Genomic DNA, 25,068 nt, shown 5'->3' with positions numbered 1-25,068 from the left:
GAGTAATAACTAATGGAAATAACAATCCCATTATTATCAAGACTTTATTAGTCAGGGGGGAAAACCCCTACATACCAGATAGCTGAATTAAGAAGTGGAATTTTTGGTCCAAAATGAATTACAGAGATACAGTTCAGCCATCTTGTCTTTGTATTTTATATTCATAGAACACTATTACTGCTGCTCTCTAACCTCCATGGTTGGAGGGAGTGGAAGAACGAACTCTGTATAGGGGGGATCAATAAGTCTTAAATGGACAAATGACTAATTAGGAGAAAGGACTATTTCACGAGCCTTTAGGCCCATTTTTCGTGGGGAATAAGGCATTTGGTGGTACTAGAAGGGGTAGGGGGCCGCTTAGGGAGAATACTCTGTGGCATTGAATTTGATTTTTTTTTTTATTACCATGTCGCGTTTTTTATTTTCTATTCATTCGCCGTTTTCTACGTTTCTATTTATCGTTTTCTTTTTAATATAGCAGGGAGACTAAATTAAAAATTATAATAAGTTTCATACGCATTTTATTATGGGTTTCCTTGAGATGTTACATTGTTTGAATATGGTAAAAATATCCTGACAGATAAAGTTCCATATGTTTTCATGGTATACTAAAAATAATAATTACATACATCAAATTAAGCAGCACAAATACCAGACAAAAAAAAATTAAGATAAAATCATTTCAAATATTTTGTTGTAAATAACAGCTTGAGAATAATTAGTATACACGAAACTATTTAAAGATACAAGAGCTAGGGTCCTGAAAGATAATTTATTGCCAAAACTGACAGTGCTAATAGTATAACTACATATATCAGGTCAATAGCTAGTAATATGAACATTATTAATTTCTTCAATTATATCCTAGGCTCATTATAGTCAAGCAAGCTGGGACGGATTATTCATAATATAGAGTAAAAGGTATTTAAATGGCTAATTAGAATAAACTCCTCCATCAATAATAGAAATGAAACTTCTAATTTTGAGCAATCTTGTGGTAAATATTCCCCATAAGAAATGGTAAAGCCTAAGATTTTGCTCTTTTTCAATATTGAGAGATAGGTAAAAACCGGTCTCATGTGATAGTTTGATTTAGAAACAAACTTTTAATCAGTAAAGTATTCCTAGAAAGGCCTCATTTGACTTATACAAGCACACGAAGTATGTCTACCATTGACATTAGTATCAATATTACTAACAATGTGAGCTTGTGCATATCATCAAGCATTTTAGGAAATACTTTACGGAACTAAGGTTCTTCAGTTCATCTCTCATACAGGACTACTTCATTTCTCTAACATTTCTTATGGGCGATATGAAATGACCTCACATTACTATAACCAAAGATTGCTCGACTTTATTTGTTTAACTTATATTATTTACAAAGGAGTTTATTATAAATTACAACTCCAATAGCTTGTACTCAATACCATGAATAAATCCTTACCAGCTCTCTTGACTATAATGGACCTAAATATGACTAAAGTGTTTGTAGTATATTACTATCAACTGACGTCCAATGCTGGGCCATCCACCTTAACTTTAGATATATGTAGTTATACTACTAGCACTGGTATGTCACTTTTTGGCATAGATTATCTTTCAGGACCCTAGGTCTTGTATCTTTGCATTTTCATCTAACCAATTTTTCTTATGCAATTTACATTATTGCATAGCGTCTATTATTCACAACCAAAATATTTGAAATAATCATTTAAACCGAAATATTTGAAATAATCATTTAAACCAATGTACAGTTACAAGTTATACAAGCTTTTCACATCTCTAAGTTTTAGTGATTAACATTTGTATTTAACAGATTGTACATGACAAAACATAGTATTTAATTACATAACAAAACAACTGGTTTTAAGCTTTGATACCTGCTTTGCTGGCTAATTGTGAAAAATAAAAATCAATAATAACCAATGCTTCACTCTGTTTGGAAAAATCCATTCTACCTAACAGGCCATTTTTTCCTCAATTTAAAAGATAAAATCCATCCATCTATTACAATTGAAAATTTCTACCAGACTAGTACTCCCTAAATCTCCTTAAATAGTATTTTAAAAGTACTAACTTTCCTAATACTCCTCCATAACGCTACGGTGAGAGGAATCTTGCAGGCATTCACAAAATTGTTATAACCCCAGTTTTTCTTCGTTTAACATCCCTATAAGTAACTGTCCTAAATGATGCATCACAACCTGACTATTTTTTCTCCTCCAAAGTACCACCTTACGTAGTTAACCCCTTTATGTATACCTTCAAATCTAGCCTACATCTCAAGAACCAGATTTGTCTGGGCATTCTCTCCATTAAATATCTTAACCCTTTATGTATAATTACTACTTTATGCCTTTCAGTATTAAATTTTGTAAGTTTTACATTTAAACACCTAAAATATCCACATTAAGAACATTTCCATGAATGCAGTTTTAAAACTACTTCACTGATTGTTTTCTTCTTTTAAGACTATCATGATAAAACTCTTGCTTCCCTGGAACCTAAATTACCATTCCTTTCATAAAAAAATTAATATGAATTTGCAAATTGCTCCAAATTACAGCCATTATTAACTATATCGTGTAGACTATATATTGTACACTAGAGTACGAGGCAGTAAATTTCATCTTTTGTATAAAGAAATTGCAAAACTTAAAACCAGTACACGAGATATTTTATCCTTTGAATAGCAATTTTCTCATTATGATGTTATGAAACAGATCGTTCACTGGACTCAGAAATAAGAAATAAGATCTGCTACTGCAAACAAGCATTTGTAATGTTATACGTGATCAAAGTAAATATAACATTGAAATTTTAACTAAAACTATCAAAACATTTGATATGATGTTTTGAGACAATTTTTTTAATGTGAATATAACCTTAATTCCATAATGATGATGATGATGATGATGAGAGAGAGAGAGAGAGAGAGAGAGAGAGAGAGAGAGAGAGAGAGAGAGAGAGAGAGAGAGAGAGAGATTATATTAGCCTTCTTACATACAGTAATACTATTTAAGAACTTAAATACAGTGATTAACTTGACATTTACTCACTATCATTCTATTCTATGGCTTTTCTTTGCTTCTTGTTACACAAGATAAATGGATTAGTTGCTCGCACAATATGTAAACGTATTTGATAAATATAAAACAAAATCTTTAAGAAGCATACTTGGTTCTCACTCTAACTGATATATAGGATAAATAATTCTCGTACTTTGGCTTTAAAATAAATGTTCAGTTAAGCAGAATATGTCATTATTACAAGGGGGACAAATATATGACTTCTATTTTGAAACATATAAGCCAGAATCATCTATTATTACTTTTTTTTCTCTCTCTAGTGTTGATTGCTGGAACATGATAAGCTATTCATCTATCCAAAATAAAACAGTGATAGAACAATACTGGAAAGATGTGGTTAATTAGAGCGCCAGATTTTTTTTTTTTTTTAATGGCAAATCTGCTTATACCTATCAAGAGATCATAAGCCTATATTCGAAATTATGCAAGAAAATTCAGTAACAGTTGCTGATAAATAGATGACAATCTCAAAATACAAGATATAAGATAGCATATACTATAGACAAAGATGAAATGATACACAGTAAGAATAATTAGTCTCGGGTTATATTCACATCCAATTAATGTACTTTAATATAAAGATTGTAGAATTTGTAGAATTAATTTTGATTTAATGCTAGAAAAGATTAACGTTAATTTCCCTTCAGTCCCACGTTTAGATAACTTGTTTACAGTATTTTATCTGTACACAATTCTAAAATGATATGTTAAGAGGACCAAAGGAAATTGATATATGATTTAAAATCTAGTTAATGGAAACAAAGCATGGGCAGCAAATTTCATAGTAAATTGTCCTTTCTCATTTACATTTTCTGGCATAAATTATTCGATGATGTTAAATTTCCTCATTAAAAAAAACATTTACAATACATAACAAAAAAAAAATATATATATATTTGACATTACTTATAATAATTCCTGCTAATTTAAGAGGTAATAGGAATCCATTTTCATTCAGTATTTTTCGTATTCGCAAATTAGTTTATAAGTAAGTAATTGAATGATTATGCCTGTTTATCAAATAATAATTAGGAAAGTGCAATCTGAATTTTTATCAGTCAAAAAAAGCTCAAAATGTTGATTTATGCCTAATTTTCAACATAAGATTTTGGGTGGTTAGAATTTACTTGATTTTTTTTTTTTTTAATATAATTATAAAGTAAATTAGAAATAGAATTAAAAACTAATTAAATTACCTTTGTATCAACTGACTGTAAAAACTAATGGCAAATAAAATACTTGTTACTAGACTGAATACAAGTTGATATCTTAAATAATGAAATTCACAACTTCAAACAGAAAAAACAACACTTCGATAAGCTTAGAATTAATCTGGTAATATCGTTATTGCAAAAATTAATCTCTTATTTACTGTAACCTTACTCCTTTCTATCTTCAGTTAATCTCTTATTTACTGTAACCATACTCCTTTTTATCTTCAGTTAGTCATTGTTATCGAACTTACGGGATATAAATGGAGTGACTAAGATAACACCACCTCCCAAAATCTGGTCAATTGTACATTTCAAGATATTTGTAATACTGTAATATTATTTCTCATAAGTGTCTTTTTATACTTGAGAAAAATTTGATAACAGACTGGTCCCTTCAAATGAGGCTATCTGATGTTCCTTTTGAAATCAGAAGTTAATAAAATGGATATCCTGTTCTCATCGAAAACTTTCCGAATTTTCTTTTTCTGCAGTAATTCCGAGATTATCCGCTGTCGATGTTCATCCTTAAGTGTATTTTTGCAGATTAATCTTCTATTTGAAGCAGGAGGCTAGAATAATTTCCTTCTCTTCTGGCAATTTTAGTCTGAAAAATAAATAAAAGATGTTAATTGTACAGAAATATGTCTTACTCATTGAATATTTTTAATACGCACGTAAATATCGATATTACTGTTTTTAATAAAATATTCTGTATGATGAATTACAGTACAAAGAATACAAAATATTCTGATGTATTAAAATTTATTAGTGAAAATAATGCCAAACTACACATGTCCATGACATTTAAATCAAATTTTTCATCCAAAAGTATATCTTGAAATGTGAAAAAGCATTACCTCCTAAATCCTATTTCACTACAATAATTAATGATTAGCCTCAGGTAATCCAATGACAAACAGGAGCTCCAGTAATCCTTCGGTTAATCCCTGCAATTTTATTCAAGGGATACTCAATAAACCACAGTTCTCTGAATAAAGTATTCTACCTTACACCACAGTGGATACCAGGTCGCACACAAGCCTAGTCATAGAAAAAATCATAGAAAAATATAGAAATTCTGAGTAAAAATAGATTTATTGACACACTAATAGTGTCAGGTGTGGAATATTTCTTAGTATACATGAGTATAGTAATGTGCAAAGCAGTAATTAATGTGGTGTTCTCTCTCCTAAAAAGACGACATGCAACTTTCTAAATTTATCTATTAATTTTATCTTTTTCGTAATTGAAATGATATACTGAATTTGTATTGCATATTGTATGGATCCTCCATAAACTAATTCCAAGTATCCTATCACAATCATTAATTCATCTTAGTGGTTTTTCTGGTTAGCTTTCAATTAATGAACCAGCTTATTCTATCCAATTTCACCGTCTTACTTTTCCTGCCTTGGAATATGGAAAAACTTATCATACACACAATGTCTCACTAAACTAGTCTTAATTAGTTAATTTATGGTCTTATTCAACATTTATTTCTTTGACTTACTGGCAGGGCCCATTATCCATACGGCTGACTTAGCTGAAACCAAGAGCAGGGGCCACCAGGGATGAAAGTTTATTTTTAGTGTTAAATGTGAAAACTTATATTTACTACAGTTGTAATATTTTCTTAATAAGTTTTACGAGAGATCGTGAAATATGCCGGGGTGAGGTGGTCGCTATGGGGTGTCAAGGGGCTCATAGAAGCTTGAATCCTAGGGACCCTGCTTACTGGGTATACTTCACCCATGGACTAACCTATCCAACACAAACTGACCACCTGGTTTTACTAGACTCACGTCTTTAACATTATTAAATGTAGAACAACATTATATATGTTTTGCCTATGATTAACAATTTTACCTTAATTCAAGGTAAAATATATCCAAGCTTATCCATTACTGTAATTATATGATCCTGCCTTCACCTACCATTAGCTGCCCTATACTGCCTTTGTCCCCTGACATACCTATTATTGTTCAATGAAAATACTAATCTTATTTTACTTCAGCTAACAATGTATTATTGTTCAGGATATTATAGTGTGTTTATATCTCCAAATCTTTAACAAAGAGTCGTCATGGCACTCACAATTGGAAGCTCCTAAATTTTAATGCTCCTTTGTATGAATCTAAACCTCAGGGCTATATACTTTACCTAATGATTTATTAACAAACAATTGTTTGGGTTATGCCATCTACCCAATTACCCTAAGAATTAATAAGAATATCATCATAAATTATGACTTAATCTTCTGTATTCCACTTGGTAAATGGGCAGTTTATCTTTCACAGACTTGTGTACTGATATCAGGATTATAAAGTGAATTTCTAGATAACTCCATCCGTAATATAAAGCATTTAATGAAGTATATGATGTTGCATGGGTATACAACCATACTAAATAAATAATGAATTACCTAGAGCATCTAAAGTTATTAAAGACAAGTTAAAATATCAAGGGAAAAATGTGCAGTCTAAGAAAACCTTAAAAAGCAAAATCTAGAATTTCCTTATTGAAAAGTGTACAAAATTGTTAACCGATCGGGGAGACTGCAACGTATCACAGAGCTAGCTAGCTCTCTTTAAAATTTGAATTTCTCACTAACAGAGATTCTGCAACTGGAGACCTTACTTGTAGGAGTCCACCCCTCCAAATACATAACTGAGCACTAGTAATAGGTGTAACAATACCTATTTCAGCTATCTATGCACCTCATATACGCGCTTGCTATGTTTCGTTTTGTAAGAGACAATTACTGGCAATCGTATGGAAATAGGTACCCCACACACTCCCATGGGGAGAGAAATTTTAGTCAAACAAACTTCAATCCTATCAGTAAAACTTACTGGATTTCTAAAACTTCTTTGTTGTTCTCCTGAAATTGCAGCCAGGGCTCTAGCAAAGAAGAGGTAGAGGAAGAAATTATCTGAAGTTTGCCTTCACAGGGTTGTAAAGACCGAAGAAGAAACTTACTGGGAAAGACAGGAAAGCGGCAGAAACATGGTTATGTCCCTAGCATCTTACTAATATCATGAAGACATGGAATGAAAGGGGATGGGTGGCACCCTTTATGATCCCACATGGCAATAACTTCAATGAATGTACATTGTAGCCTAAGAGTTGACCTTTCCTGAGGATTCGTTATCGTCAAACGGCCATACTAATGAGGGAGACAGCAAACAGTAATGCTGTACAACAACAAGAACAAGGAGGAGTCAGTAGGATGGCCACACAGCTGTCCCAAAGCTACAGTTATAAGATATAGATGAAAAACCGTTGTCTTCATTAAAATATCTTGCACACGATGAATGAATGAATATGAAGTTTTCTGGTATCTTGACATCAAAGGTCATTGACGGCAGTATCATTAATAATAATAAAAAAGGAAAAGAATATTCAATTAAATCAATAAAAACAAATATGTTATCGAAGTTAAATAGCATTTAGAAGACCTGCTTCTGAAATGAATTTTAAAAATGCCGCTAGCATTGTACGATACATCATGTCCAAGGATTTTGGCAAGGATGAACCTGCCATCCTCACCTCGAGCCTTAAACAGACATCCAATTCTTTCGCTACTATAAGTGGGGAATTCCGTCAACAAATGCCTCACTATCAAGGGTATTAAACAGTCGTCACAATATAGTTGGTGTTGGCCAGCCAGAAAAAACGTGTGTCACCCAAGTGTGACCAATGCGGAGGTGACAAAGTAGTCTCCCACTTTCGGGGCATCCTATTATACCTCCAAGGGGGTGACAAAGAGTAGTCTCCCACTTTCGGGGCATCCTATTATACCTCCAAGGGGATATAACATAATTATTTCTCTCCTCTTATTTTCAATTAAACTATTCTAATAATCAATTACTATAAATATTCTTAATTGTGGGTAAAAAATCATTACAGGGTATGGAATATCTTTTAGGTAGCAACTCGGCTGCAGCATTCTTTTCCAGTGAATCGGCCTCCTCTTTTCCAGACTCCTATATGTGCTGCAACCCAACAAAATTGAACTGTTATACCTCTCAGCCCACATATAAAAAGCCATTCTAAAATCTTTAAAACTAAAGGGTTACTGGAATTAAAAACTTCCAAATCTTGAAGGACACCCCTTGCATCACTAAAAAATGGTAAAATTACCACCTTACATCAATTCTATTTTCTCAGCAGTGGTTAGTATGCCATAAAGTTCGGTATTAAATATGGAGGATAATAGAGGAAGTGCACCTCTTCAGTTAAAAGAACTACTATATACTCTAAATCCAACGCAAGCATCAGTACACAGTATATAAAAGTCGATTCCTTATGTTCTTCCACATGTTCCATAAAGAGACACCTGGCTTCCAATTCAGTCATGTTCTTTATTATACCAATAAAATATCTACATAAAAAATATCTCTGGTAATTTCTGAGCACATGTTTGTATAACCTGATGATTGAAGTCGCTTCTCGGTGGGCTGGCAAGTGGACGGAGTTCCACTGCCACACTTCAGTAACTGATTACACCTTTTAAATTTTGGTAGCTGAGTTCCAGCCAGTCTGAAATTACTCTTATTAAAGAACGATGGTTTGTATTAGTGTAGAAACAAACATTGGAAATTCAACACTTTCATAATAAAATTTCAACTAAATCTCACCGTAATTCATTAGCAATTCTTTACTACAAATACCTTCTAAAAAGAGCACTTAACACATTTGACACTCATTTGATAAAATATAGAATTCGTCCAACTTACAATCGTCAATGCAATACAAGAACCCAATCTTACTGCAACCTACTACAACGTAAATTCTCCATTGAATGACTAATTACGAATAAAATTATTCAAATTAAATCCTACTCAATCCATATATTTAATTGTCCCAATGCAACCTATTGATAATCTATATTCATCATAATTCATAAAAAGGGCTAACCCAATTAACATTTACTTAAAAGTCAATCTACTAAGAAGTCAACATTTTTATAATGCTATTAAAATGTTAAACACAATGCTCTTTATTAACCTTACTTTTATAATTCCAGTTACTGCTATTTATTGGTTGTTACAGATTCCAATCTCTCATTGAAGAACAGGAAAATCATAGACCTCTCATTTTCAGTCTCCCATATCTCACCACTCAATATGAACCTGAAATAAAAGAAAATTTGTGAAAACATTTCAAAAACTTGCCAACCATTTTGTACAATCATTTAATGAAACCGAACAGGACTTATCTATTAAAAGGTGATTTGAAAAATATCCAAATTCACCCAATGACCGATATTTTCCATTGAACAATAACAATAATAAATCATGTAACTCCTACTCTCAGTAGGCAAATATCTACAGATCAAATTATTCTTGTTTAGAAGAAAAAAAAAATCCTGATATCTATCTACCACCCATGATACCCATCATTAAGAATGGCATACTGATAAATATAGCTCTTAGAGCTGAACGAGGAAATATCTCCGTCAGTAGGGTACAGCAACTTACAGATACGGGGCACTGAAGTTCAGACAAAAAAGAAGGGCCTGGCCACTTCATGTCTCTAGGAACCTAATCAAAGAGCTTTCAGATAAGGATATCAATGTGATTGAGACCACCACTGAGTATTCCATGGAATTTAGGAAGGTTTGGAAGATACACACATTCCAAATTTTACGGAATGGAGTGAGTGCTTAGACCCTTTCCTTTTTTTTTTCTGCCAAAAAGGACTGGGTGCTTGGACCATTTCCTTTTTTTCTGCCTGAATGGTGTTTTGATCATTTCCTCCTTCCTGCCTTTATGGAGTGGGTGTTTGAACCATTTCCTACTTCCTGCATGTCAGTAATATCTGAAATACTAGACTCATGCCCTAGCTGATCAAATCTAGGGGAAACAGTCAAAGGGTTAGGTCTACTTCTTTCTTGAGGTGGTGAGTGGATTCCAAGGGAAGCATATTTCTTACCTATTTCAGCCCTATGGCAATGGATCAGTATGGGACTGGAAATTCATCAGAAACCTGTGTAACATCCATGGCTACCAAACCAGGATCTTTCTCTGCTTTTAGAGCTCTAAGGGTACCCACGGTTGGATAAGCTCCATTACTCCCTTCTGGCAGAGGCATGTGGCTTTCTAAAGGCAAGAACCTTCCTCCTATGAGTCAGCCTGAATGGGAGGGAGGGAAAATTTTCAAAATGTGAGGATATCTTAATAACAAGTGCACCATACCATATACAAATGACATATAAGCATAAATCCCACCAATACCTGCTAGAAAAATTCATAGCTCAGGTGTGCCATGGAAAACGGAGTGGGATGCATTACGTCTAAAGTCATACCCACCTAACCTAGTCTAAGGTACTAGGTAGTTGTCACTGATTAGAGACTTCACCCTTTGTAACTTTCCAGTTTCTTAATGATGCTATATCACTTACAAAACCTTAAAAAAAGGTTATGTATATTACACTCAAATTAATTAAACATCATTATAATTAGATTGCACTCCCGTCAAAGCACTTACTACAGACATGATAGCTAGCAAGTAAGTGAAGAGAATCTTTATATATATTTTTCTCCCCACAAGCACTTTCTACAAATACATAGGCATTAAAGTAGCACTAAGATTTCGGTATTTTCCCAACCAACAATTTTTCATGAAAAACCAAAGGCATCGTTTTCCGATTACCCCAGCCAACACAACTCCCAACAGTAATGCCGGAACCCTAGGTGGGAATCGAGGTTTTGGGTTGGATCAAATTAAAATGACAAATTCGTTAGGTAATTTGTATTTTTCCTAACTATACAAACCTTAGCTCTTTAATATGGGTATTACTTTCGACGTAGCTGAAATGACGAGCCATTAGAATTTTAACGAGGGTTTACTAACCCGTCGCTAGTTAGCGGGGGGGGGGGGGGGGGGTGTTAGGGAGGGGTACCTTGCTACCCCTCCCCCTTCACACACACCTATGAGAGCTCACTTTGCTTAGAGGTAAGACTTTCCGAGGGACAGGGCTGGCGGGCAAGCTTGATTAAATAGCTAAGGTTTGTATAGTCAGGAACAATACAAATTACCTAACGAATTTGTCATTTGTTCCGTAACTGAAATACAAACCACACTATCTAATATGGGTGACTTAACCCTTAGGTAGGGTGGTAAGTCCCTGCCATTACTGGCTTTTTGCCCGGGGACTCTGTATCTGAGTGTGTCAGCACTCAATGATAAGGAGCCCCTGCACCTCGCTAACGCTTTGCTCTGCAAAGGCCGCGGCCTACATAAGCTTGTGTGTGAAGGAAGTAAGTGTGACTCGTCCTAGGAAGTTTACCTGAAGTCCTTTAGATGGAACTTTAAGACTAGGACTCTCCCAATACCACCTAGTCAGGGTATGGGGACGTGACAGTATTAACTTGATACTAGGAACACAAGGGAACATGGTTTACCTGCAGGGGTTTGAGGTCAGCTGTGCAGAGAACCCAGGATGCTGCTTTCTCCAAGAGAGGGGAGAATGAAGAAAAGAATAAGGGCCAGACATACCTTTTCATTCATGCAGACTAAAACTGGGTAATAATGCCCTCAACCCCCTGCTACTTGTCCATTAAGGAGCCTGAGGTTTAAACCAGCTGTTGTGCAGCCACCACAGGGCCGATAAAGAAAGTATCGAGCCTCCTGTGGGTCACGTCTTGCAGGTAGTGGGCTGTGAAGGTCGTCTGATGCTTCCATACCCCTGCTTGTAAAACCTGTGTCACTGAGTAGTTCTTCTTGAAGGCCAGGGACGTAGCTATGCCCCTGACATCATGTGCTCTAGGGCAAAGTGACGGAGAAGGGTTGGGATTCAGGGAATGATGGATAACCCTGCGAATCCAGGCTGAGATGGTATTCTTAGTGACCCTTCTCTTTGTCTTCCTGGTGCTAACAAACAGTGCTTGCACCTGGGGACGAACTGCAGCTGTTCTCTTAAGATAGAGCCTCAGACTCCTTACTGGGCATAGTAGGAGATGGTCTGGATTATCTGTTACAGAATGGAGACGAGATCCGGAAAGAGTCGAACCAAGGGTCCGGCACTCCTGGATTCTGAGTCTTGGCAAGAAACTCAGGGACGAATTTGAACGTTACCTCCCCCCATCCCCTTGAATAGGCGATGTCATACGAGAGACCATGAAGTTCACCGACTCGCTTGGCAGAAGCCAGAGCAAGTAGGAACACCATCTTCCAAGTCAGGTGGCGATCAGAAGCCTGGCGTAATGGTTCGCAGGGAGGCTTCTTAAGAGACCTGAGAACTCGAACCACGTTCCATGGAGGAAGTCTCACTTCTGACTGAGGGCAGGTAAGTTCATAACTTTGTATGAGTAGGGAAAGTTCTAGTGAAGAGGAAATGTCCATTCCTTTGAGTCTGAAGGCAAGACTTAAGGCCGAGCGATAGCCTTTCACTGCCGGACTTAAAGGCGCATTTCTTCCCGCAAATACACAAGGAACTCCGCTATTGCTGGAATAGTGGCATCGAGTGAAGAGAGAACCCTTCCACGACACCAACCACAGAAAACTCTCCACTTTGCCTGGTAGATTCCTGCGGATGACTTTCACAGGTGCCCAGACATCCTTTCCGCAACTTTCTGCGAAAAGCCTCTCTCTGTGAGGAGGTGCTGGATAGTCTCCAGGCGTGAAGCCGAAGCGAGGCCAAGGACTTGTGAAAGATGTTGGCATGTGGTTGTTTGAGTAGCTCGCGTCGTGGAGGGAGTTTTCTCGGGAGTTCCGTTAGGAGCTGCAGAAGGTCCAGAAACCACTCTGCATGATGCCATAGTGGAGTATCAGGGTCATTGAAAGGTTGACCGACATTCTGGTTTTGTTGAGTACCCTTCTCATCAGACAGAACGGGGGAAAGGCGTACACGATGATGTCCCACCATTGTTGGAAGGCATCTTGCCAGAGTGCCTTGGGGTCCGGGACTGGGGAGCAGTACAGCGGAAGCTTGAAATTCAATGCTGTCGCAAACAGATCCACAGTCGGGGAACCACACAAAGTCAGGACTTTGTTGCCTACTAGATGATCCAAAGACCACTCGGTACTCAATATCTGGGATGCCCTGCTCAGACTGTCGGCGAGCACATTCCTCTTGCCTGGAATGAAGCGAGCAGATAGTGGAATCGAGTGGGCTTGGGTCCATCTCAATATCTCTACTGCAAGATGGGATAGCTGCTCTGAAAAGGTACCTCTCTGCTTGTTGATGTAAGCCACTACTGTGGTGTTGTCGCTCATCACCACCACGGAGTGACCCGCCAGGTATTGTTGGAACTGTTGAAGGGCCAGGAAGACGGCCTTCATTTCTAGCAGGTTTATGTGGAGGCACTTTCCTGATTCTGACCATAGGCCTGAGGTCCTGTTGTTCAGAACGTGGGCCCCCCACCCTTTCTTTGAGGCGTCCGAGAACAGCATCAAATCCCGGGGGAGGACGAGAAGATCCACTCCCTTCCGTAGGTTCTCGTCTGTCACCCACCACTGCAGATCCGTCCGTTCTGAAGGGCCAATAGGGACCATGACATCTGGGGAATTGTGTCCCTGATTCCACCGAGACTTGAGTCGCTATTGTAGGGAACTCATCCTGAGGCGACCATTCGGAACTAGACGGGCCAGGGATGAAAGGTGACCGAGGAGACGTAACCATGATTGAGCTGGGAGTTCTTCTCGTCTGAGGAAAGGATCTGCGACCCTCCTCAGCCTTGCTATCCTCTCATCTGGTGGGAAGGCTTTGTGGAGATTGGTGTCCAAGATCATGCCTAGATATACCAGTCGTTGAGTAGGAAGCAGAGAGGGCTTCTCGAGATTTACCATGATCCCTAGATCTTGGCAAAGTCCCAGAAGTTTGTCTCGGTGTCAAAGAAGGGTCGACTCCGAGTCTGCTAGGATCAGCCAGTCGTCCAGATAACGGAGGAGACGGATGACGATCCTGTGTCCCCGTGATGAAATCAGGGTGAAAACACTAGTGAAAACCTTAGGTGCTGTGGAGAGACCGAAACACAGCACCTTGAACTGATAGATCTTGTTGTCTAGGCTGAATCTTAAGTACTTCATTGAAGACGGATGGACTGGGCTCTGGAAGTACGCGTCCTTCAGGTCCAGTGTACACATGACGTCTTGTGGTCTCACAGCAAATCTGACCGTGTCTGCCGTCTCCATGCTGAACAGGGTTTGTTTGACAAACCTATTCAGAGCCGAGAGGTCAATGACTGGTCTCCAGACGCCTTCTTTACAAGAAAGTCGATTGAAGAAGGCTGGGGAGCCGTTGACGACCTCCTGGAGAGCATCCTTCTTTAACATAGTCTTGACTTCTGCCCATAGGGCTTGGCTCTTTGCCGATCCCATGGCAAAGGAGCTGAACGACACTGGATCCGCTGTCAGGGGAGGTAGAGATGTTGTGAACGGGACCCGATATCCCTGACTGATTACGGAAATCGTCCAGGAATCGGCCCCGAGTTGCTGCCACCTGATTGCGCAACTTTGTAGGCATCCCCCCACTGCTGGACATGCAGGGGGATTGCCAATCCTAGCGATTGCTGCCTCGGCCACTCCCTCTAGGATTTTTCCCTCCCCTGGAGGACTTCTTGTCTTTGACAGGAAAGGGCTTCGACACCGTTGCATTTGCTGCCACTGCCGGTTTTGTCTTAGACGGGCAAGGTTGTTGGGGTGCTGGTTTTTAATAGGGCTTAGATGTAAGAGCCCTATGTAGAAGAGAGTCCTGGTTGGACTTCCTCCACCTCTCAGCTGCCTGTTCAACGTCTCTTGGCTCAAACAGATTCTTTCCCAAGAGGGAAGATTGTCTGAGCCTACTGACCTCGACGCTGGGGACCTTCGTGTGGAACCTCTCGGCCACGGCATCATGTCGTTTCAGAATGGAATTGGCCCTAAGTTCGAGACTTGATGGGCCAGAAACTCGATAGTGCGCGTTCCCGAAAGTAGGAAGGTCTCCAAGGCCTTCCTGGTACTTTCCTTGGACAGATCCTCGGAACGTATCAGGATGCCGAGAGAACCTAGCCAGACGTCTAGCCACGAAGTAGCCTACATGGCACATTTCACGACCTTATCCTGACTAAAGATCTCCGTCGCCGAGAAGGACACTTGCAGGCTGGAGAGCCTCTCTAGAGGGACTCCCCTGATAAGTTCTTCCACAGAGTGGTGCAAGGGAAGAGCTAAGCAAGACTCCCCCATGATCTCGGAGTACCTCCTCTGATGGACTCAAGGAGGCGGGAGGAGTTTGTAGCCGGCACTGGAACGGCTGGAGGAAGCGAGCTCGAAAAGCTGGCCCTCAACCTTGCCCCTGGCACTCTTCACCCCTTGGGACCAGGGCAAAGCCCCACTGGCCTTAGAAGGTTTCTGGGTGCCAAAGACTCGGTCCAGGACCGTGTCCTTGCCCTCTCGAGGGGGAATCTCAGGATCCGGGAACCCGTCGAGATTCTTCATCAGGGTTAGAGCCTGCCAGAAAGCATGTTCTGACTCCTGTGGCTCCCCTCCTGAAGGACTGGCAGCAAAGTCTCCTGTCCCCAAAGGCTCTTCCTGGGGGGACTCGTGGACGTTCTCTGAGGGTTTGGTTGGCTCTGGACGAATCCTTGAGGATGACTTCGGGATGGTCTTTGAGTCCTTCGGTTCCCTCCTGGGAGGGATACAGGACTCTAGCAGCGATGGCGGGGGGCTCTTCTCCGCACCTACCAGGGACGACTCTCCTACACGGAGTGTGGTTTCTCCCATTGGTGCGATGGGAGAACGCCTCACCTCGGTGGAATCCCGAGGACGGGAAATCTTCGTCCACAGGGGAGGGAAAGAAGGTCTTGGGGGGACTCGTGGACGTTCTCTGAGGGTTTGGTTGGCTCTGGACGAATCCTTGAGGACGACTTCGGGATGGTCTTTGAGTCCTTCGGTTCCCTCCTGGGAGGGATACAGGACTCTAGCAGCGATGGCGGGGGGCTCTTCTCCGCACCTACCAGGGACGACTCTCCTACACGGAGTGTGGTTTCTCCCACTGGTGCGATGGGAGAACGCCTCACCTCGGTGGAATCCCGAGGACGGGAAATCTTCGTCCACAGGGGAGGGTAAGAAGGTCTGGCAGGGGGGGGGAGGAGCCTTCCTCAAGGACTTCCGAGGAGCCAGCTTGGCCCTAGGAGAAGTCACCACGATGTCTACTCCTCTCTTTCTCTTCAGGGGGGTCGAAGCTGCCATTGATTTAAGGCCCATTTCAGAGAAGGCAGGTTTGAAAGCCTACATGACAGCTCTGACAATGGACCCGAACCATGGCTGCTTACTGACAGTATCACTATCAGTGACTCCCTCTGGAGGGAAAGGGACCGGGCGATCCTTAGGAGTAAATAATACAACAGGGTCTGCCTGTAAAGTAGAAAGAGACAATGGTTGGATCCTGGACCTATCCGGAGTTCTCCCCGCTTCAGGCAAGCGCGCTGGTCTGCGCTTGTGGGATGGGGAGGGGGGGGGGCGATGATGAAGACCTGGTTGCACGTGTTCCTGTCATTTCGCGCATAAGATCGCGCTGTGAATACCGCTGTGCTGGCGCTCGCGCAATGAGGTCTTGCCTTGTTTACGCGCGGGCGAACGTTGGCGCGCACGTGCACGCAAGGGCACAGGGATGATGACGAGGGCGTGCGTGAGCGAGCGATGGTGTACCGGCGAGCAATGGCGCGCAGGCGAGAGGGAGCGTTGGGGCGAGTGGGCGCATTGGCGAGCGATGGTGCGCAGGAGATCATGGGCGCGCAGGAGATTGTGGGCGTGCGTGGTACGTAGCAGGATGAGGGCGCGCAGATATGGGCTGGAGAGGCGAAGATCGCTGGCGAACAAGGTATCAATGGCGCGCAGGTAAGCGCTAGTGAGTTGTCTCAGGAACAGAATGAGTGCAGCAGGACAGCACTTGCTAGCAATTGCGCAGAAGAACGTTGGCGCGCAGGGGATACCTGGCGCTTACGGGACTTACTCACATCGTGAGAAAGCCCCTTTTGCCCCGAAGTGACCGGTGCCCGTTTAATAATGGGATGCGCTTGCGCCCACAGCGCATCAGTGGCCAGGAACGGTGACGGCAGGTCAGCAGGTCTGGCAGGAGAAGGAGATCGCGAACGATCTGCGGAGAGGTCCAGGGATGCAGCAGTAATGGTCGGAGCACGGTGTGGAGGATCCTCTGCGGGGGACTGCGAAGATGAAGACGCGAAGATGAAGACCCGAAGAGGCGCCTCCTAACACCCTTGTGGGGTGAAGGAAGGCCTCTGCGGCGAAGAGGAGGGCGAGCTTTATGTCTGATACGACCTGTGGCAGCCGGCAGACCATCGGCAGTCCTCCGAAGAGTGTTAGTGCACTCCCCCGAGGGGGAGAAACACCTGTAGGAGAGATCGTTGGACTTAGCTCCTCCCTCAAATGATGTTCGCAGGGGGGAACTAAGCCTTCCGCTACATCAACAACCACAGCAGGGGTTTGACCTAACTCGTCAGAAGCCTCTGCCACAACAACGTCGACGATAGACAGAGGATCAACCTCTGCTACCGCCGGCAACTGTTTGACAGCTGCTCCCAACCTGATCATGTCAAACAGGGCTCCCTTGGAGGGCGAGCCCTGAAGCCCCAAGAAAGCCCAAAGCTGTAATAAATCATCGTTACACACATTATTATCAAAATTAAAATCCTCCCCCGGGGGAGGAGGAGGAGCTGCCTCGCTATGGAGGCAATTCCATCTCCCAAACCCCGAGATCGGTTAACAGAACTGCGGCCTACGCTACCACTCGACGGCCTCTCGGAAGAGACCGATCGAGTGGGATCTTCGGAGGTGGTTTGGGCTACGGAAGAAGAGCCTTTGAGATTTTCTCTCTTCAAGGGAACCCTTGAAGGAGAAATATCCCTTTTTTTTCTTCTTCTTCCGGCGCCGCGTAAACCTCTCCCACTGGGAGGTAGACCATTCCCTACACTCACCACACACTTTCTTTCACACCGTTGGCCCCTACAAAAAGGGCACAAGGTGTGAGGGTCTGTGTCCACCGCCGAAATATAAGTTCCGCAAGGGCGGTCAGGTACTCCGGGACACTTCGCATAATAGAGGCCAACTTCCAAACACAGTCAAGAAGAAAAAGCAAAAAAAAAAAAAAAAAAAAATGGCTGTCAATATAGGCGAGAGTAGGAACATCACCCGAGCCAAAAGCAAAGTGAGCTCTCACAGGTGTGTGTGAGGGGGGAGGGGTAGCTACCCCTCCCTACCCTCCTTTAACTAGCGATGTGGTGGTAAACCCTCGGTAAAATTCTAATGGCTCGTCATTTCAGCTACGCCGAAAGTAATACCCTTATTAAATAGTGAGATTTGTATTTTAGTTACAGAACAACTAACAAATTACAGAAGATAACAGTAGAAACCAATAAAACAAAAACAGATAAAAATGTTTCTTCGTGCAAAGATGATAGGACTAATTGCCACAGCTATCACAAGTACCGTTTTCTTTCAGATAGACTTCTCAATCTTTAACATGGTCTGATTTTAAGAGGGACAAATACACAAGAACACCAGCTAACAAACTTCCCCACTTAACCTGACCTAAAAGCTGCATCCTTACTTGTTAGGGTGTGGGCTTTACCCACTCACCCTTAGACAACCATATCCTTATCTTACACGAAGGTTCAGTCTGTAATCTCTTACATTAATAATCAGAGTCTGAGCAATCCGAATCATGTTAAAACGGATAATGGTTAAAGTTCAAAATGGCACTTATCAACAAAAGTATGATTCTAGTTGGGTCTGTCTAACTTTACTGACTCTGCCATTAGTGTTTTGTACATAAAGAGCACAGCTAGGAACATTTTGGACAGTTTTTATTTCTGACAGAGGTACTGGCTGCATATTAAAGCAAGAATTGAATTTAAAATATGTATAATAACCCTTCAGGTAAATAGAACTGGACTCCCAAAATATCCAAGAATTGCTGTATATCGTGCAGCCAAAAAATCATGTTGACACGAGAACAGGGAACAGATGGTATCAAATTATTGGAATCATGATATATGTCAACTGTAGGTTCTGGAACTTTCAAAGACGCTGCCCAAAGACAATGAAATAAGCTCCCACTAGACATCCAAAGGACAAGATATTAAGGCATTCAAGAAGAAACTGATCAACTATTTGAGCATATATACTAAGTTTTCCCTGCAATATAGGACCAGAAAGGCACCTCTTGAAAGTCAAGGCTTTAGAAATCTGAAACTTTCTTTGTTATTAGTTAATTATATTAAAATGGCTTCGTCTGCAGTATAATCACATCTTCACCAATGAGTAACCATGACTGAACTAAGGCCTTCTCATTTGAAAAAAATAAACAAAAAATGCTGAAGCGCATTGTTTAACAAATTTCAAGAAAAAAAATCAAAAGTAGTGTTTAAATATATCTGACTCGGATTGGCCAATTCGAAGTAAAGATCTTAAACACGGGAAAGAAAAGCATTCTGGATGGTCACGTGTAAACCTGTCAAGATCAAACTAATCATCAACCAAACATCCTGCCAAAATCTAATAGTCAATAGTACTGCATTTAGAGAAGGTGTAGCATATCTATTCGAGCACCAAGCTCAGTGAGTGGGCCTACTGCACATTTGGGGGAAAATTGTCACAGTGCACTACAGGGTGGAGTTATATAAGCTGGGAACATATGAACGTAACAAGAGCAACCATGTGGTGGCACTGAAGATAAATTACTTGAACAAATTTTCTGCTCACTGTAATTTGATTAACTTTTCCTCTCTTATTATGTATTTGTATAAATAAGTATTGAGAAGTGCCTAGTTTCACATGTTTTACCTGAAAAAAATATAAATTACAACAAAAGAGAAAGCTGGGAGTCTAAAGACATCGCACCGACTAATAGGTCTTAAACCCGTAATAGGCTCAATCATTTACCACAGATTTCTAATGCACGGAAAAGACCGAGTTAACATGTATTTCTTGTTATGCAAGTTATTAATCTCTTACCTCTTAACATTCAGAGCAAAATATGCTCAAATAGTCCACAATCCACACTTTTCATAACAAATGCAGTTTTTATAATACATTTAATTTTTACAGTATACAGTTACCAACTATATGTTATGCAAGTTTTTTAGTTGTGCCTTAGGTAAAGTTTTGACCAGCCAAGGTGTATAATTAAATACATTGCAGAACTTGACAAAGTAAAAATCTGATTACTATTTGAGTTATGTTTTGAACTAGTGTCGTGCAGTAGGTCAAGTTTGGATATCCATCCATAATTTGGTTTTATCTTCAGCATTGTACCGTGTCACGTTGAGATACATCCTCAAATTGCTTCTATCTACAGCATTGTAAATACTTTTGGTAGGGGTGGTGTCTTAGTCTAGCTAGGTAAGGATCTACAATCCTAGGTTGGGTTAAGGTTAGTAAACATTCCTGTGTAGGGGTTAGTCGGTAAATCTTGTATAAACATACGAGTCGTTCCCATTTTTCCTTCATGTAACAGGAAGCACCATTTAATATTTTGAAAGGGTTGCCTTAAATATGTTGGGACCATGATTTTTTTTTTATTTATTTAATTTTTTTTTTTGCAGTACTGGGTGCATAGAATTGCAGGGTAGATTATGCAAGTCAGGTCAGGCTGAACCTAACTAACCTTACTCAATTTGCATTTTTTTACGCTTTGCACAGTGGAAGAGTTCAGGTTAGCTAAGCCAGGACTTGGTGCCAATGATAGGGTAGCTCTATTGCTCTCGGTGTATTCATACAAATTGTCCATTATTTGGCAATACTACATAATGAGCAATAATTTTTCATGTGATTTTGATGAAATTTATGAAATTTTCCCTTTCTTAATTAGTGCATTGCATTCAACACGAGTTCAATCCTGCTGTAAAATCCAGACTTCCCACCCGAGTCCTCCATAATAAGGGAGCTGTGATGCATACGCTTATTGGGTGGTTTGGGTTGTGCGAAACGATATCATGCCTATTCTACTTTTTTTTTTCTTTATTCAAGGATCTAATTGACTAAACAGATTGACTGTATATTAAACCTACATGTAACAATTAGGTCTGCACAATCTCTTTTGAAAAATAAATGGTGAAATTAGTTTCAAACTTTAATATCCGATATGAAAATATATATTTTCTAGCGTGAATACAGTTTTCCATGAATTTGACCTAATAAGCCGTTCTACTGTTCCATATGGACAATGGTGGGAAGCTGGGACTATGGGTGTGCGTAAACAGGATAAAACACTCCCGAAATTTAAAAAAGGTCACATAAAATAACAAAACCACCTAACCTAACCCAGTAGTTCCAGGTCACAGACCTATCCCCCGAACTCCACTTCCCAGGTCACAGACCTAGCCACGGACAAGCCTCTCAGATCCCCCTTTTCTGGTCACAAACCTTCTCAGGTCTAGGACCTAGCTGGGGGCAAGCCCACGGACTCCCCTTCCCAGGTCACAAACTACAAATCACAAAAAAATTCTTACATTATGTTAAAGTAAATCACAAAAAAAATCCTTATCAGAATCGCACTTGGGACACAGCACTTTAAGGTAGCACTGAATGTTCACACTCAAACTTATTTACCACTTCTGGAGTTCCATAGTAATGTGCATGAAACTGCCCAATAGCGCCAAGATATGAAGAGTAACAACCATTGCACCTCTCTGCAACGGAATCCATAAGTCAACTGACAATGCACTGTTTTTAGGACATATAAATTCCAAAATTGTAATTACAGTAATTGGATAATCTTGAACCAAAGCAACCAATCAGGTTTCTGTAGACCTACCCATATATCATAACCAAAAACCAAAGGATGATCAGACATTTTTACCCACAATGCATTAACAAAAACCAATATCAGTATACAAACTAAAATCACAGCGTTTAAGAATAATTCTTAACGGCAAATATTTCCTTAACCCTTAATTTGCAGAAGAATTGAGTAGCTTTATCGTACAAATCTCAAAAATATTTTATAAGTAAGGAGATATATCCGAACTTGGTTAAATCTGTAATACCAAAAAAATATAGCATACTACAAATATTAGACCACCTACAGTTAAATTGGATATCGGAAAGGGGAAAAAAAAAAAAGCCTTTGAATATCAGCAGTCCGTTCTTCTAGCGAGCAAAATATATGGACACCAACTAACCTAAACTAACTCTGCCCCCATGCCTAACCTACAAGGTCGTGTCCTTTCATACTCACCTGACGGGAGACAGGGGCTGGGGGGGGGGGGGGGCTTAACGCCCCCTTTACACTGCCATATTCTTATTCAGCTGTCATCATACATACAGGTTACCTCTATCATGCATACACCACTATAATTTTACCCATTTCTAATAGTTGAGCATCATGTGATAAAAGGGAAAATGTCAATATTATTCAACTATGTTATTCGAGTTCAATTGATATGATCTAACTTAGAAGTCAAAAATGTAGAAATATCCAGTGGATTTTTCTTCTTTCACTTTTAGGTACATTATAATTAACAGATGTTTGGTCAAAATACTACAGTATCCTTGCAGTAATAATTTCAGTTTTGAATTCGAAATGAATATATAATTTCACTTGGAAAAAAACTGATAAATCCTTTAAATAGTTCTTGAAATTGTTTCAAAAGTCCTTTAGTCTATCATAATCAATGATATTTATACACTAGACTTGCAACTGCCATTGCAAAAATGTCTTAACCTATGACTGCCGGCTCAAAACAGAGGCGGCCTAATACATTTCAACCTACAATCCATCAAATTTTTAATTGAAAATAACTCTGAAGACACTTTAATACACCTGGAACGTTTTCTAGATTAACGGTACCAACCTTTGGAGAATGTGGATCGTTCAATTACCAAAAATGTCTGAAACTAGAAGAGCTACTCTCGTTTTCTGTGTTCCTCCATTTACAACCGGGAGTATAATGACGCTGACGCACCCGACTGCGGAACAATACATTCCCCAGGATTATTGGAACGTGTAAGCAATATATTTTCTTATTAATCAATTATTTAAGCGTGTCTTTTTTTCAATACCATGATTTTAACGGTAGAACAAATATTACTCTAAATGCACACATAATTACTCTGGCTATACGTTCAGAGGGTGAAAATATTATGAACTACTTTTCTGACTTTTTCCTCCAGACTTTTTCAAAAATTTATACAAGGAAACAAATTCCTGGACACACCCATATAGAATGCACCCATTTTTATGCCCTCATACATACGCAAATCACATATAATCATATATATATATATATATATATATATATATATATATATATATATATAGCTCTTCATTTTAAACCTGAAATTCCCATATGTAATTTATATTTAAATTGACACTTCATTAAAATTGGAGTATAACATATGCACTAAATTAAGAATTATCAGTAACTGATTCATTTGACGGAATTACTTTAAAAAAATAACTGCGTATTTCATACTATCATCCAGCTTGGTTATATTCTAGTTTTCCGTGACTTTTCGGGGTTACTTCAAACTCTGTCTACCTTTTTGCTTCACAGCCGATTTATTTTATTTAAAAAGCATCTGGAGTATAAATTTATATGCCAAAATTTGAAAAAAAATATTTTATAATAGCAATTGATTTTTTGTTACTAATTATTTTATTCATATATAGAAGTCACTTTAAAGATAACTAGTTTTCAAGTGAAAGATTTTTCTTTTCTTGGAAAAATTACTTTCTAGATTGTAGTGTATGAAATTCCTTATATTTTCATGTATGAATGAAAAAAGAATAATAGTCTACAATAAAAAAGTAGATGCAACTTCTCCGAAAATTTTAAGCTTTGAGAAAACGGACTTAAACGTTTTCTTTGAAGAGATTGGTCGAATAGCCTTAGCATGTATAAGTATGGGGTTTTAGCGGTAATTTTCGTCACCACCGAAAATCATAATGACATAATCATCATACTGAAGGGTTACATGCTTACCAGAGGTGAACCCCTTCCAAAATTTACAATTGCAGTCTGTTTAGTTATCATGTCTGACATTTTAGGCATCTTTTGGCATGATCATCTAATCATAATTGTAAACATATAAATGAACAGACGAAGAAATAATAAGAATAGCCTATACGTACTGTAAAGTTTAATTAAAATTCTCTTATCGAATTTAAGAAAACTGACAATTATAGAAAAAGTCAAAATTATTATATAGGGGGCAATACAATCATCAACTTTCTCTGGATATTTTGAAGAAAAAATAAATAAATAGATAACCAGCTCAGCGAATGATTTCGTACGTGACAGGGCACATTCACAAGAATATGCAAATAAAAATAGGTATAAAACAAATATTTATTAAAAAAAAAGTATTAGAGCAGTGAAATATTGACGTTCTCTTAAAAATGCAATGATCCGAAATTCCAAAATCATATGCAAGACTTTCCAGATATTTTTGTATCTTTAAATTTTCTTTCTATGGCCTATAGCCTATACCTTTGAGTGTGATTTCCCTGTAGGCTACAATTAATGTTGTCCTGACAAAGAACACCATAAAAATCTGTTCAAAACCTTGTTGACGCCAAAATCTAAATTGAAAACTTCAATGCAGTTTTTGAATTACCCTGAATCCTATCTGTAGGTCGATTTGACCAGAGAGATTTTGTCTTCGATTTTCAGAGGCCAATTGGAAATCATATATATATATATATATATATATATATATATATATATATATATATATATATATATATATATATATATATATATATATATATATATATATAACGGATTTTGAGCGAAGCGAAAAATCTATTTTTGGGT

General features: G+C 39.3%; 1 long non-coding RNA gene across 2 annotated transcripts; it reads right to left on the bottom strand.

Moving 5' to 3' along the window:
• Window positions 1-2,918: 2,918 nt before the first annotated feature.
• LOC137638244 (uncharacterized) lies at window positions 2,919-23,199 on the bottom strand. Of its 2 annotated transcripts, XR_011043947.1 has the most exons (4): window positions 23,104-23,199; window positions 9,322-9,441; window positions 4,514-4,910; window positions 2,919-4,470 (listed from the first exon to the last, which is right to left on the bottom strand). It is a non-coding gene; the product is annotated as an uncharacterized lncRNA (long non-coding RNA). The 2 variants fall into 2 exon arrangements; XR_011043946.1 differs by having other exon boundaries at window positions 2,919-4,910.
• Between the last annotated feature and the right edge of the window lie 1,869 nt (window positions 23,200-25,068).

The sequence above is a fragment of the Palaemon carinicauda genome, chromosome 3 (assembly GCF_036898095.1).
Source record: "Palaemon carinicauda isolate YSFRI2023 chromosome 3, ASM3689809v2, whole genome shotgun sequence".
Lineage (NCBI taxonomy): Eukaryota > Metazoa > Arthropoda > Malacostraca > Decapoda > Palaemonidae > Palaemon > Palaemon carinicauda.
The sequence above is the reverse complement of the archived record's forward strand: the minus strand, read 5'-3'. Positions and strand labels throughout refer to the sequence as shown.